The sequence below is a fragment of the Argiope bruennichi genome, chromosome 1 (assembly GCF_947563725.1).
Source record: "Argiope bruennichi chromosome 1, qqArgBrue1.1, whole genome shotgun sequence".
Classification (NCBI taxonomy): domain Eukaryota; kingdom Metazoa; phylum Arthropoda; class Arachnida; order Araneae; family Araneidae; genus Argiope; species Argiope bruennichi.
In genome coordinates this window covers 122,645,394-122,659,927 of record NC_079151.1, presented here as the reverse complement: position 1 = coordinate 122,659,927, position 14,534 = coordinate 122,645,394, and the positions used below count along the sequence as shown (strand labels likewise).

The window sequence follows — 14,534 nt, the reverse complement described above, 5'->3', positions numbered from 1 at the left end:
GTCATAAAATTACAGCATCTTTTTAGTAAAAGGTTGCCCTTCTTCACATAGTAATTGACTCATCTACAGGGTAACCACAAACTTTCTGCTCCGCCGGTAGGCAACGGAAAAATCTGAATGACCAAACCGTCGCAACAATAGAACTGTCAGGAACTGTGGTTGAGTCCTAAGGACCATCACCGGCCACTATACAATCCTTCCCTAAGGAAGCACATTCCGTCATCGATGGAATGAGCCAGATCTCCATTTTTTTTATGTACCCACAAGGGTAGAGAGAACCAACCATCATGCTGAAAGCTTTTCATGCTCAATTACGAGGTGTCCTCCCTCCCGTGGACTCATCTACAAGGTAAGCAAGCATAAAGATATTGGAATATTTTGAACTATAAGGACTGAATATATTTGTATAATAATGTACAATTCTATTTTTTGTACTAAAAATATGAATAAGGTAATATTTATTGCTATTTGTGATGTCCGGTTCACTTATTTTAAAAAATGTATATGTAATTTATATTTTCAAACTAATGGATAGACTTATAATTTATTTAGATTATATAAATGTTATAATTTATAAGTATTTTGTATATCTAATTATGGGTATTTTAAATATTTATGTAATTCAGTATAATTATTGGAACATTCAAGTATAAAAATGTCAATTTGTAGAAATATCTTTATTACTTAATTTCTTTAAAAGGACAACCAGCATCCATTTCAGCGGTTGTGATGTTTCTGACAAAAAGACAAATTGTTTTGATATATCCTTCAAAAAATATATTATATTTTTATTTTAAAATTGAGTCAATTCGTTTTAAATTATAAATTTTCATATTCATATATTTAGAAAGAAACATGTAGCACAAAACTGATAATCAAACGGGGCAAAATAGTAGAAATTAATTAAGAAAATATTTTCACCTGCCACAAACTGTCATTTTATTTATTTATTGCATTTTTAATACTATTAAAAAGAAACGCATTATTGCTCAATCAAACAAAATTAATATCAACTACGCTAAACATACACACACACACAGAGAGAGGGAAAAAGAGAGACTTATTTTTCTAATTTTTAACTCTGCAAAATTTTTCCTCTTTTACGTCATCAGTAGTTTCGCTTTCACCCAAATAGTCAAATCATTAAGACAATTTTGCATCGTAATCGAAAATGAAAGTATTCGTAGTCGAAATTTCTTAGTTACTTGCTACAGTTATTGATATACTAGTTCGCATTATTCTTAAGGCAATACTAGAATTTTGGGTAAAATGTAACTTTGTTATTAAGTTTAGTACATTGTTTTGATTTTAGCACAAATACTACTAAAACTCTCTCTGTTAATTCTATACCATTTATGTAAACAAAATCACCATTAATTAAAATATATTCCAAATGTTTGAAACGTTTTAGTAGCGTTTCTTTAGCCATTATATTTTTAAAATTGTATATAATATATAAGAATCAAAAATTGTTGCTATGGTGACTAAGTTATTCATATCAATCATCTAGTGCATTTAAAGTTTCATCAATTGTAAAAAAAGAAAAAGAAAAAAAAATCCTTTTTAAATTTTTCTTTTGGTTTTTCAATGTATTCATCTAGTGTTTTATATGAAAAGTTACTTTTTTATTCCTAACTGGGTGGTAGTTTACTCAATAAAAGATAATTGATGAGTCGTCTTAGTTTTAAAATAAAATAATTCGTATTGCTTAAGTTGGAGAAAATGTAGGAAACATATTTATCAGAAGTGATCGAGAGTAGGATATTATATAACAAATATTAATCACTTAAAAAAATGGGGGAAAAAAGTGTGCCGATCCGAAATTGTGTCAGGATAATATTTATTCATATTTTTCAAATTCTTTTCTCTAAAAGTATAGAAATCAATCATTGGATAACGTTAAGAGTTGATACCATGTCTAGTTTTTAATAACAAACGATATTTTTTCCGAAAATGCTACTTATCCTATTGGTTACCAAAAACTGCTTTTATTTATGTTTTTTTTTTCAAAATTGGTATTAAAAATGCTTATATGATTAATTTTTATGATTGCATTTTGAATCGAAAATTGTGTACAAACTATATGCCTGTCAACTGTGTTTCCTATGACAAGTTGAAATGTAGAAATTCCAAACAAAATTCCACAACTAAAGAAAAAAAAGGAGAAAAGAAGGGATTTCTTGATATAAATATGTATATTATACCTAGTTAGATTGTAAATATTCGGTGGAGTACACATTCATCAGTGTTTATGTGATTTTATTACTTATAATATTTTGGTTTTATTTAATTATTTTATTGGTATTTTTTATTCTTTGTATATGTATTCATACAGTAAAGATTAATACTGAACATAGATGGCGCAGTATGCGCTAACCCATATGTATGTTTGGAATGTGGGGGAGGCGCACTTAAGCTTTTTTTTTTGTAAACACTTGACCCTGAGAGTTGGTGTGAAACTGGTGCAAGCAGGCACCGCTCGCTCTTTTGTTAGCGGCAAACAGAATCATTCGTTCGCTCTTTGTTAGCGGCAATTTCTACTTTAAATGTATATAGTATTATGTGTTACCTTATATATGTGAAGTCATCGTCCATGTGTTGTTATATGTGTGTGTGTGCAAAATAAATAAGAAAAGAGACACGAAGGCATCTTTCCTTGGCTTAAATACACACAACCAGCTACAATCAGTAATTAACAATATATGGTCACTGTTAGACACTGGATCATGTTTGGAATTTAAAATTATCCTTTTTCAGACCAGTTGTCATCGTGTTTTTTCAAATTTTCACGTGTTATTATATATATATATAATATTTTTAAATCTAAATTAAATTCTAATTAATCCCGATTTTTATCTTAATTTAGACCATGCGGACTCTAAAATGTTTTCTTATTTTTTTATTCAATTCCCACATTTTATTTAATTATTTCTGAAATGCACTTAACAAAATTCCTGATTCCGTGGTTCCCATACCAGAAACGAAGGGATAAAAATCCTTAACACCTGTAAATCTTTTTCAAAAGATACCTATAACTCCCTTCTCAAAATCTACACGTGGCTAAGAAATACCTATCAAAATCTCATAGAAAAATCATTGAAGGAATAAATCTCTCTCTTTTCGCTTGTGTCACCATGTAGACTGACGCATGATCTTTTCGCTTCCTCCCTGCATATAATATGCCTCCCATGTAAAGTAAATTGAAGTTAATTTTAAACGCTTCTTCTTATAGGTCACGCACCTGAAAAATTATGTTTATGTATATATATATACGTATGCGTATGTTATTTTCAGTTGGCAACACTAAAATGTGCATAATGTAGTATATATAAAGACAACCACATTGACCAATTAACCTTTTCCTTGATTCAATTCTAAATCAAGATATAAAATGCACCTATAGTCATTTTCATTTAGTTTTCAATAAAAGATAAATCTATGGTTATTATGGCTTCTAATCTATAGTTTTCTATCAGGTTCGCCAAATATGTTCTGCTTAAAAAAAATAGTGATAGCAATTTTTCTAGAAGTTTCGAGAAAGTAATTTCTCGATTACTTCTTAATAAAGGTGCCATTACCCCCCATGAAAATTGCGGACCTTGCGCAAGGCCCGTGAATGCCATGAATGATTAGATTTTCATTGCTCTTGAAATCGAGTCTGGAGCAAAAACGAAAGGATGACAACACAAGCATGAGTGTCTTTCCCTTTCTGATTTTCGACTATGGCGAGACCACACAGTACATTTTGGGTTTCATATTGTAATGAAGAAAACTAAGCATGAATTTCCCCCTTCTTTTAAATTAATGAAAATCAAAATGTGATACATATCTACAATTTTAGTGATAACATCACATATAATTTTTGAAAAAATTAATTAATAACGATGCTTTTAAGCTGTGTCTTTTTTTTATTACTTTGTGCACATGCGCACAAATACATGGATCAACAAACAGTCAATCCTTAACGAATTTGGTTCAAAATTTGATACATATCCATAACTCTCATACTAAAAATATATACCAAATATTATATGAATAACTCTTCATTACTTTCTCTTATAGATAGTATAGAAAAAGTAGAGTAATCGCCAAGAAATTCGAACTCGAGATTTTGGCGAATCTCCGTGTTTTAGATCTTTCTGAGTTCGATAAACACATATTTAGAAAATATCCATCCATCTGTCTGTGACAAAGATAACTCAAAAACGCTTTGAGCTGGACGTATGAAATTTGGTATATGGTCTTTATATCCAATTTGTAGATTTCTATCAAATTTTCAGTAAAATATGATCCGAGAAAGTCCATCTGTCTGCTTGTTCGAATACAAGTTAACACGATAACTATAAAACGAAGAGAGCTAGATAGATAAGATTCGGTACACGAATTTAACGTCTATAGTGTAGATATCTGTCCATTTTTGAGTCAAATCCAACAAGGAATGGACCGTCGGTCATTCTGTACTTGCAGAAGCATGTAAACGCGATAAATCAAAAACTCAATGACTTAATTTATTAAATTCGGTACTGGATTTTATGACTACAAGCTCAGTTTTGTATCAAATTTTGATTTCACTCGATGGAGAAAAAAATATGTCTAAAATACAAATTTGAATTTCGGGTACTATTAATCGCATGCCAGGGATTAAATGGGAAACACTAACCACTATCGATTCAATAAAAATGTTGCACTCACAAGAAAGTTAATATTTTTTAACTAAAAGTTCAAATTTCTAGGATGATACCTTAATTAGAGAGTAAACGAGAAAGTTTTGAGGAAACTACTCTCGCTGTTTATTTATTTATTTTGCTTGTTTTAATTATTATGTTCACATGCGCATGGATAAGCTGATGGACACTGCAGATGGATTTCTTCAAGAATCTGATACATCAGAATTCATACATCACATTTCATTCTTCTAACTTATTACGTTTTTCCGTTTATTGTTTTCACAAGCATGCATATTTCCAATTTTTTTGTGTGTGTTTGGAGAAGAGAGTACACAGAGAGATCTGCAAGAGGCAATTCAATAAAATCACTTAGTTGAATTTCCACTTACAATAATAATTTCTCTTTCCATGCGAGAAAATAAAAATACTTAAAAAGTATACTTCAGAAAAGAAATACATTGAAAAAGAAAACAACAGATGGCAAAACACTTTTACGATTCAAACTAGTGAGTTATATTTTTAAATCCCCCCCCCCCCTCCTCCAGATCCGCCGCTGTTTTTTCCGTCACCAACGAGCCTACGTCCGCTTCCTTCCGTACAGCTACTATGTTCGAATCATTCAAATCAAAACAAATACACGTGCTGAAAATGTGATGCTCGGAATATGTGTTAGAGATGCCGTGGAGTAATCTGATTGGCTATAACAAAAATCGATTTCATTCATTGAAATAGTCCACGACTCGACAGCAGGGAACGACACGTAAGACATTTCAATAGAAATTAGTTTTCGAATAGACGCACATCACAGACGAATCTTTTGGCTAAATCTGTACAATGAAAAAAAAATAATAATAAAATAAAAGAAGCACGAACCTGTACTACGAAATATTGTTGCATGATAAAATTTGATTCGTCTGTGTCGATTGCGTCAGCTTTTTATTATTATAATGCTATATGTTTTTCATCATTTTATTTACAGAAAGAATGACAGTTATTTATTTAAAAAAAATCAGGATTTAGAAATATGTTAAAAAATTAATGTATTAATTAAATATTATTTTTAATATTTAATATATTAATTATATTATTTTTGTTTAGTCTATTAAAAATTCATATTAATTATACAATATCTTGTTAATTTTTTATATGCAACTAGCAGACCCGGCCACGTGTTGCTGTGGCTAAGGTTTTTGTTATATTACATAATAGTAAATTATCCAAGGGAAACGGTACGAGAACACCATTCATGGGGACCACCATGCTTTTTTACACAGATGCCATTTGTTAAAAAACATGGGGACCTCCATGATTGATTTTCTACTGCCGTTGATATTGAGCAAAAATCAATACAAAAAAAAAATTTGAATTTCTTTATTTTTTGTATTCAAGTTTGTAACAAATGAGTACATTACAAAGTTGTTAGTTAAAAACACGTAACACTTAAACTTATAAATGAGGTAGGTAGGGCAGATAATTTTAAATCTTTGTCAATAATGTTTATTATTTTGAATTATAAATACTTTTAATTTCAATTTAATTTAGCACTAATCGGTGCACAATATTTTTGGTTAACCTGTCTTTAGCTAACACAAATAGATTTGTCGGTTTTCCTACACGTGAACATGCAACATATAGTTGCCCTTGAGAAAAACATGGATTTTCCAAATCTAAACCACAAATGGACATTGTTTGGCCTTGAGACTTATTTATAGACATGGCAAAAGCTAAACGAATTGGAAACTGTAACCTTTTGAAGGGTATCGTAGATTCTGATGGTATCATCGGAATACGTGGCAACAGGACCACTTCTCCTTTAAACTTTCCAGTTAAAATGGTAGCTTCAAGTATATTTCCGGTGATCTTTTTGATGACCAAACGCGTACCGTTGCATAATCGAGGTGGATTCAAATTACGCAGGAGAATAATAGGTGAACCAATCTTTAATCGAAGGTTATGTGGTGGCATTCCAGGTATATCTAGTGAATTTAAAAATTCAATTGGAAAATTTACACTATCGTTTTCATCAATAACAGTATCGATTGATTTAAAAGACATCAGATCGCCTGGTAACAACTGTTGTATTTGGAAGTTAATTTCGTCAACATCAAAATTTTTGGCTGCCAAAATAGCCCTATCACTGAGCCAGTTATGATTCAAGTAATTACTCTGTATATCCGGAAAAATACTCTGAATCAATTCATTTTTTCCCTGAAGAACAGTGCAGAAATTGTCTGGCAGTTTAATGCATTGCGTATTTGGTTGCAGTTCTATTTTACCGTTCCCAATATCTAGTAATGGCTCAGAAAATATTTGTGCTGATGGATCATTTTGCAATTGTACATGTTTATGGCCAATCGAAGTGTTTCAACACTTCGCCATAAGAATGATTGTTTTAAACATGCATTAACCTCATCCGCGAAAGTAGAGCGAGGTATAACCGGTAAGGTCTGACGGAAATCACCAGACAAAAGTAAGATAGCACCACCGAAAAGTTTATCATTGCCGTTTAAACAATTATTGAAAAAGTGTGAGAAGCTTTGTACCACTTTTCCATATATATATATATATTAATTAATTTTTTATCCTGAAGCCTTAAGTACCTCATAACCATCAAAATACGTATATCATACAGTGTGATTTGATGTATAGCAAATATATAATAATATAACTATGTGATAATACTTATATGTATATATTTTAATTAAAGATTGTTGAACAATGAAGCACTAATAATTAAAAAGCAAGAAGAATTCCACTGTGTTACTTTTACTATAATATGAATTCAATTTATACTTCAGTCTAAATAACACGTGGTCGGCTATGCTAATACCAAAAATTGAAAAAGTAAAAACAATTGAATTTAATTGTATTGCGTTTACTACGAAATAAATTTAACTTATACTTTAGCCTCAGCAACACGTGGTGGTTATGCCATTAAATTGTAGCTTATGTGAAACGTTGGTACTTTTAACACAGCGCCATCTGTTAGAATACTTACTCAATCCAGTCAACAGATACCGCCATTTGTTAGAATCGCTTGGAGATAACAGATAATTGTGACTGTCAAATAATGAACAAATAATTTGTTCCTTCTTAACACCTTCCTTTTTAGTATAAACCCTTTATGATGTATAATAAATCCTCTAACTTCAGTGATACAGATTCTGGCTTCCTCAGCTTAAAGGAAAGATTTTTTTTTTTAAATAAAAGTTCTATATTCCACACATGAAGTTGCCATGAGATTTATTCCGTCATTGATACATTTGTCTGTTGCAATAATTCAAAATTAATTTACAAAATGAAATCAGTTTCAGAAACTTTTATTAAATAATGATAAGCATTGTAGCTGAAGTGAATGATAGCTGAGTTGATGATAGCTGACATAACTTGATACGTACATGCAGTTTATTAGTAAAGAAATGAAAAACTGAAACGATTATTGTAACCATTTTTTATTATCATATCTTCAATAATTTATATAAAAAAAGATTAAATTTCATTTAACATACAAATGAGTTAATATTTTTTTATTATCCGATTAGAGGAACTTATTATTAGCTCGTTCACTTACCTTTTCTATGATATCCTTAACAAAAGAAATAAAATCATTTAATTGAAAATTCAATGAAGGTAACAAATGTTATTGCCGTACAACATTTTTCTTAGTAACAGTCAGATAAAGAATCGGAATTCATTCAAAACGAAAAGTAATAATTATTCGTGTGCACCTCCAAGTATTTTTCCAAACTTCTTTATAATTAAAAAAAGCAGAATTTTAGTATGTTATATTAATCAGTGATCCGTTAAAACGTTTGTAATTAATCATTTTCAAATAAAATATCTTATTTCTGAGAATTGCCACCTTGCACAGTAATACAAAATTCAAACATAAGATCGTGATACTTTATCCGTTGCAACGTATCAAATTTATCGTATGCATTAAAAAATAATTGTGGAAAATGATATCTTATTCCTGAGAAACGTTTTCGGATAGGATCATAAATAATTCGAACATTCGGATTCGAAAAGTAACGCAAATGCGTGAGTTTTTCTACCCCAGTTGGGGTAACGCTATGCAGATAAGAAATTTTTAATTTCCTTTATTCTGTTTTATTTTAATTCAAAAGTACTTAAGAATGAATCTGAAAGATCGATTCATTAGCAATGTTTAATTTTAAATGCATCAAACATTAAGAAAATAAATAGAATCGTTTCAAATAATCAGCCGAAAAATCTTAAGCCTAGCCTCATGACTGTTGGGAAAAAAAAAACTGAAGCCGTACTCATTTGGCGATGTGAAAAATGAAGATTTTTTCGGCGGGAAAGTTAGTTTTTAATTAATAATTAAAATTCTAATAAAAAATTCAAAAAAAGGACTATCCTATCTTTTAAGTTAGATCAAACTGCACACGTGCAAATTTGATTAAAATCAGTTAAGTAGTTTAGGAGTCCATCGCGGACAAACAACGTGACACGCAATTTATATATATTAAGATTATATCAAAGAAAAACATAATAAAAAATTGATGTGAAAATTAATTTTGAAAAATTTATTAAAGTTAAATAAGAAAACTTTTCTTGAGTGAAATTTTTATTATAAAGATGATAAGTTTTTTTTTTTTTTTTAACTTTAAAGTGAATGAATCTGCAGTATGAATAGTAAACTAGGAACAAATGAATATATTGTATAATATGCTTTGAAGTTTTAGGAAATATAATAAAATTTGAATTTATTTTTAATCAATTAAAAAATGTAATTGAAAATTTAAAAAACTTTACCTAATAAGCCCTTTCATAGGTTGAACTCAAAGAAATTAGAACAAGACTCTTTATGAATAGTAATTTTAACATAATATTACAATGCTCTGGAAATGTAAAAATATTTTTTAAAAACTGATGGAAAAGATTTCTAACCTTTTACTAATAATTTGAAGATTTTTGAGCTTTTGTTGGTCGTTGTTTTGTTATGCAAAAAATGGATAGTTAATGAGCATAATAGCCAGTCACAATAATCCCTGTTTATACGGCGGTAACGGGTGACTGGCTGTAATTAAAAAAAAAAGTCCTTCGTTGAAAATATTTCCGAATCAAATTTGAAAATAATTGTGAGTCAAATGTGCTAATACGCAGTAGTGTAACTAGGATGGAGTAGATACAGCAACTGTTCTGGACATCATTGCCATGTGGCATGAAATTGAAAAATATATTATTTACAATTAATAGAAAAATATATATTTATTTTTAAACTTTCAATTCCTCAGATTCTTCAAAATTAAACGATTTTACTCATTTGATACGATTATACTCGTTTTAATGAATCGATTTATCTCGAAATTTCTAGAATCCAAACAACCAATTAAGTGCCATTCACAAACTTCGTCTTTGACTTAAGACAGACGAATCATGGATATTTGGAGATATATAAAGAAAGAGAGAAAAACATTCGATGAAACTAGATTTTCTAAGACAGCTAATAAGAGTGCAAGGGGAGAAAGTCAGCATGGCATTGAATTTGATATAAATAAACTCATTAGGGCATATTTTTATTCACCGAACTTTTCCATTAGTCAACAAAAAAAGTCATTAGTGTTTTGAAAAAGCTAATACACAGCTTAGAAATTCTAGGAATTAAAGTGAATCAGAAGCTAACTGAAGAAACTACTAAAAAGAATCGCTAAAAATAAAGGTACTAAACGTACTACTAAAAGGACCGCTAAAATAAAATTATAAAAACTCTACTAAGAGGAAAGATGGCATGGATAGAATAAAGAATTATTAATGGAATATTTCACCACTTCATAAGAACGAATTTAATTTATTTCGCAGTTAATTCGAATTGCAGAACCGTTGACAATTTCATTTTTCGTTCGTCTTTCACAGAAAAAACACACATTTAGAGCTATGTTTGAAAACGATTTCTTCAGTGGGAATTCAACTTTGTCACAAAAAATGGTTCAGTTTGAGAATTTTTTATAGCTAAAAAGATAAGATTTATTTAATATTTCGCTTAATTATTGCTAGTATTTGGCGATGAAAAATTATTTGAACAACTTTTTTATATATACATAAGCTCATTGAAATTTGAAACAGAGATAAAATGTAAGAATTTTATAAAAATTCAAAATACGTTTTAGTACCGAATATCAGATCTGAATTCTTACTTTTATTATTACTTTTCTAATACAGCATTCTACTTTCGTCGATTTCATTTAATTTCAAATTAATATGTTTGTATTTTTAAAAAATTTTTTCTTACCAAGCATAAAAAAATAAAGGTTTTAATCAATATCCTCTACTCCATTTTTGTAATTTCAATCGTTATGATATCGATTCCTGAATTTCTTTCATAGATTTATTTCAATGAAAAAAAGGATAGGAATTTTTGAAATATATTTCCTTTATAACAGCGCCTCTCAAAGATTCTAGTAAAGCCTTATCCCAGTTAAATGTTCAGCTTAATATTGAAAAAAAGGAATTCAAAATCAATTATCGATTTAAATTTTACATTGATAATTGATGCTAATTTAATAAAAAAGAAATGTTAATTTTTATTAAAAAAATGCTTTTGAATTGGAGTTCTGTATTCATCAGTTCCGTATTTTTTTTTTCATTTATAAAATTAAAATAAAAAAATTATATTTTATAATTTATTAAAAAGAGGTAAATTCTGGTTAGTGACTGATATCCTTTTATTTATTTGGGCCGCGGTGGCCTGGTGGTAAGGTCTCGGCTTCGAAACCGGAGGGTTTCAGGTCCGAGACCCGATTCCACCGAAGAACCGCCGTGTAAGGAGGTCTGTTGCACGTTAAATCCGTCCTGACCAAACGTCCTCCCACTGGTGTGGTGTGGAGAGGGGGATACCAGCTCAGGTGTCGTCTTCGTCATCTGACCGCGGTTCAGAATGACGAGGTCCTTCCCAAAATAGCCCTAGTGTTGCTTCAAACGGGACGTTAATATAACTAAACTAAACCTTTTATTTATTTTTAAATTTCTAGCATTAAGTTGATTCTCTTGTATTTGTAAAATTTTAAAATATGTACTATTATTATTAAATGGTTTGTGGATTTTCATTTGTAAATTATACACGAAGCATTATTTAGTAATTATCCTTTTAATTATTTATTCTTAGTCATTAAAAAATAAAACAAAATTGGGAAAGATTATGAAACGAGCATGATAAACATGCAATTCTATTATCTATACTTATAATAAAGCTCAATGTGTGTGTGTGTGTGTGTGTGTGTGTTGGCGCTCTACAGGCCAGGTCATTTGACATACAGCTATCAAATTTGGTACATGTATACCTTAGAGGTCGGGAATGTGCACCTGGGGTCCCTTTTTTTGAAATTTTAATTAGAATTTTTATTATTAATTAAAAACTAACTTTCCCGCCAAAAAAATCTTCCATTTTCCCCACCGCCAACTTTTCCGCCAAAAAAATCTTCCATTTTCAACACCGCCAAATAAGTAAGGCATCAGTTGTTTTTTTCTCCCAACAGTAATGAGGCTAGGGTTAACATTTTTCGACGGATTATTTCAAACGATTCTGTTTATTTTCTTAATGTTTTATGCATTTAAAATTAAACATTGTTAATTAATCCATGTTTCAGATTCATTCTGAAGTACTTTTGAATTAAAATAACACAGAATAAAGGAAATTAAAAATGTATAATCTGCATAGCGTTACCCCAACTGGCGTAGAAAAATTTACGCATTTGCGTTAACGTAACTGGCGAAGAAAATCCACGCATGCGCATTGTTCTGATTGTTAACATGACAACCAACGGACGATTTAAATTATTTTTAGGTTAATTGCATGCTTTTGTAAGTAAAATGTATTTATGTTAGTTATATATTTTTTTGTATATGCTTATAGTTTTAAGCACATCGTTTTTCAAGTAGTTTTTTTTAAACCTGTTTTCGACCGATTATTTTAAACGATTCATTTTATTTTCTTAGTGTTTGATGCATTTAAAATTAAACATTGTTAATGAATCGATCTGTTCATGATGAATCTGAGAAATTTTTGTTGACAAATTCTTGAGATATTACATAAATTTTCTTTAGTGACCATAAAGTTTAAACGCTCAGTGACTCTATTATCAGTAATCATATTATTAAAAAAAATGCTTTGTTTCAGTAAAAAATATTATTATATTAATTGCAGATTAATCATTTACACTTTAATTTAAAGCATAATTTCTACGAGGGGTAACAGAAAATTAGAGAGATACATATCACGCTATGACTGAAGGCCTTTATAATATTATGAGTGATTTATATGACTCTCAAAATTTGAAGTTTTAAAATATTTTGCTGAAGAATCTATTAAAGTTGGAATTGCTTACAATATTTAATGGTACGAACGGAGTTTTATCCCCTGCTTGGCGAAATTTTTAAAAATCGCAAACAACGGCCTTGCGAAATGTTCAAAAGCAAAGAAGCAGATGTTCAATTATAGTGCATAATAAAGATTGCCAGCTTTGGTGCGTTATCGCAACTTGGCGAAGAAGGGGGTTAAACTCCGGTTCAACCTATTTAGTTATTAAAATTTAAACGAACATTAAGATTGGCGAACCGGCTGGTCGCCAAAGGCGGCTAGTAAATGAAATAAAGCGCTCATATTTTAAGCTAATGTATGTAATTTCACGAAATGTTTATAAAAATTTAAAATTATGACTAGTTCACCTAAAGAGTTAATTGTATTAATTTCATAATGTCAATCAATTTAAATTTAACTATTAAACTTATTTTTTTTTTTTTGTTGGAAACAGTAATTGCTACAAAAAGCTTCCCTCACCGAGAAATAAAGTGGAAAATAAGAAAGAAAAAAAGTGTGTAAAATTGTAGTACTGTTTAAACTAAATTTTGATGCGAAAATAAAATGGAAAGATACTGAATGCTGATGTCTTAAGCCCTTGTATTTAAGTGTTGAAAAGATGTTTAACAGAATGTTATTTCTTAAAAATATAAGATTTAATTAAGATTATATATGATTTTGGTCAAATATGAATTTAATTTAAATCTAAGAACTCCGCATTACTTGACTAATTATAAAATAGTTGATTAGAGGAGGCCTCTTTTTGTGCAGGAGCCGTTACATTGATTACAGAGCACTAAACTAAACAGTAAAATGATGTAAAGGTAAAAGCATAATATTGTAAGAGTACAAACACTGATGTAATTTTTTTCGTTAAAATTAGACGATGGTTGACAAATAACTAACAAAATAGTATAATAGTTATAAATACATATAGCCACTAATTCTAACACAAAATGGAAGAAAAAATTTATTGTTAAGAATGTTGTTACTCTGAAATTAAACAGAAGTACCATCTTATGAAATGCATAACTAAATATATGTAGAATTTTATCAAAAAAAGTTATAGTAACCCTCTAAATTATTCTTTTTTACAAAAAAAAAAAAAAAAAAAATACCTTGCATATCAAATATAATTTGGAAATATAAATCATTATATGATCATAGTAATACGTATCAGAAAAAACTGCGACAATAGTATTCTGTAAATATCAAAAAAGTCTCTTGGTCGAAAATAAATTTTATATATATGTATAACAATTTTTTTTATTCATATATGATTGAACCATTAAAGTTAATTATTACTACAGCCACCGAAATTTCGCTTTATTTTTACTTTCTAGTATACGAAATATAGTAATCGTCAAAAAATTCGAATTCGAGGTTTTGACGAATGAATCTCCATGTTTTAGATCTCCCTGAGTTCGAAAAACACATTTTTGGAAAATATCCGTCTGTCTGTCTGTGACAAAGATAATTCAAAAGCTCCTTTGAGCTAAACAGTTGAAAGTTGGTATACTGTTTTTACACAGGAGGAGGAAATCCGT

At 29.5% G+C, this 14,534-nt stretch overlaps 1 protein-coding gene across 1 annotated transcript in view; it reads left to right on the top strand.

Annotated features, from left to right (window-relative positions):
• Window positions 1-5,346: 5,346 nt before the first annotated feature.
• LOC129959489 (sulfotransferase ssu-1-like) overlaps window positions 5,347-14,534 on the top strand; it is a 48,063-nt gene continuing 38,875 nt past the window's right edge. Inside the window, exon 1 of the mRNA XM_056074202.1 lies at window positions 5,347-5,427. The gene's annotated coding sequence lies outside the window, so the exon portion shown is untranslated. The remainder of the gene's footprint in view (window positions 5,428-14,534) is intronic.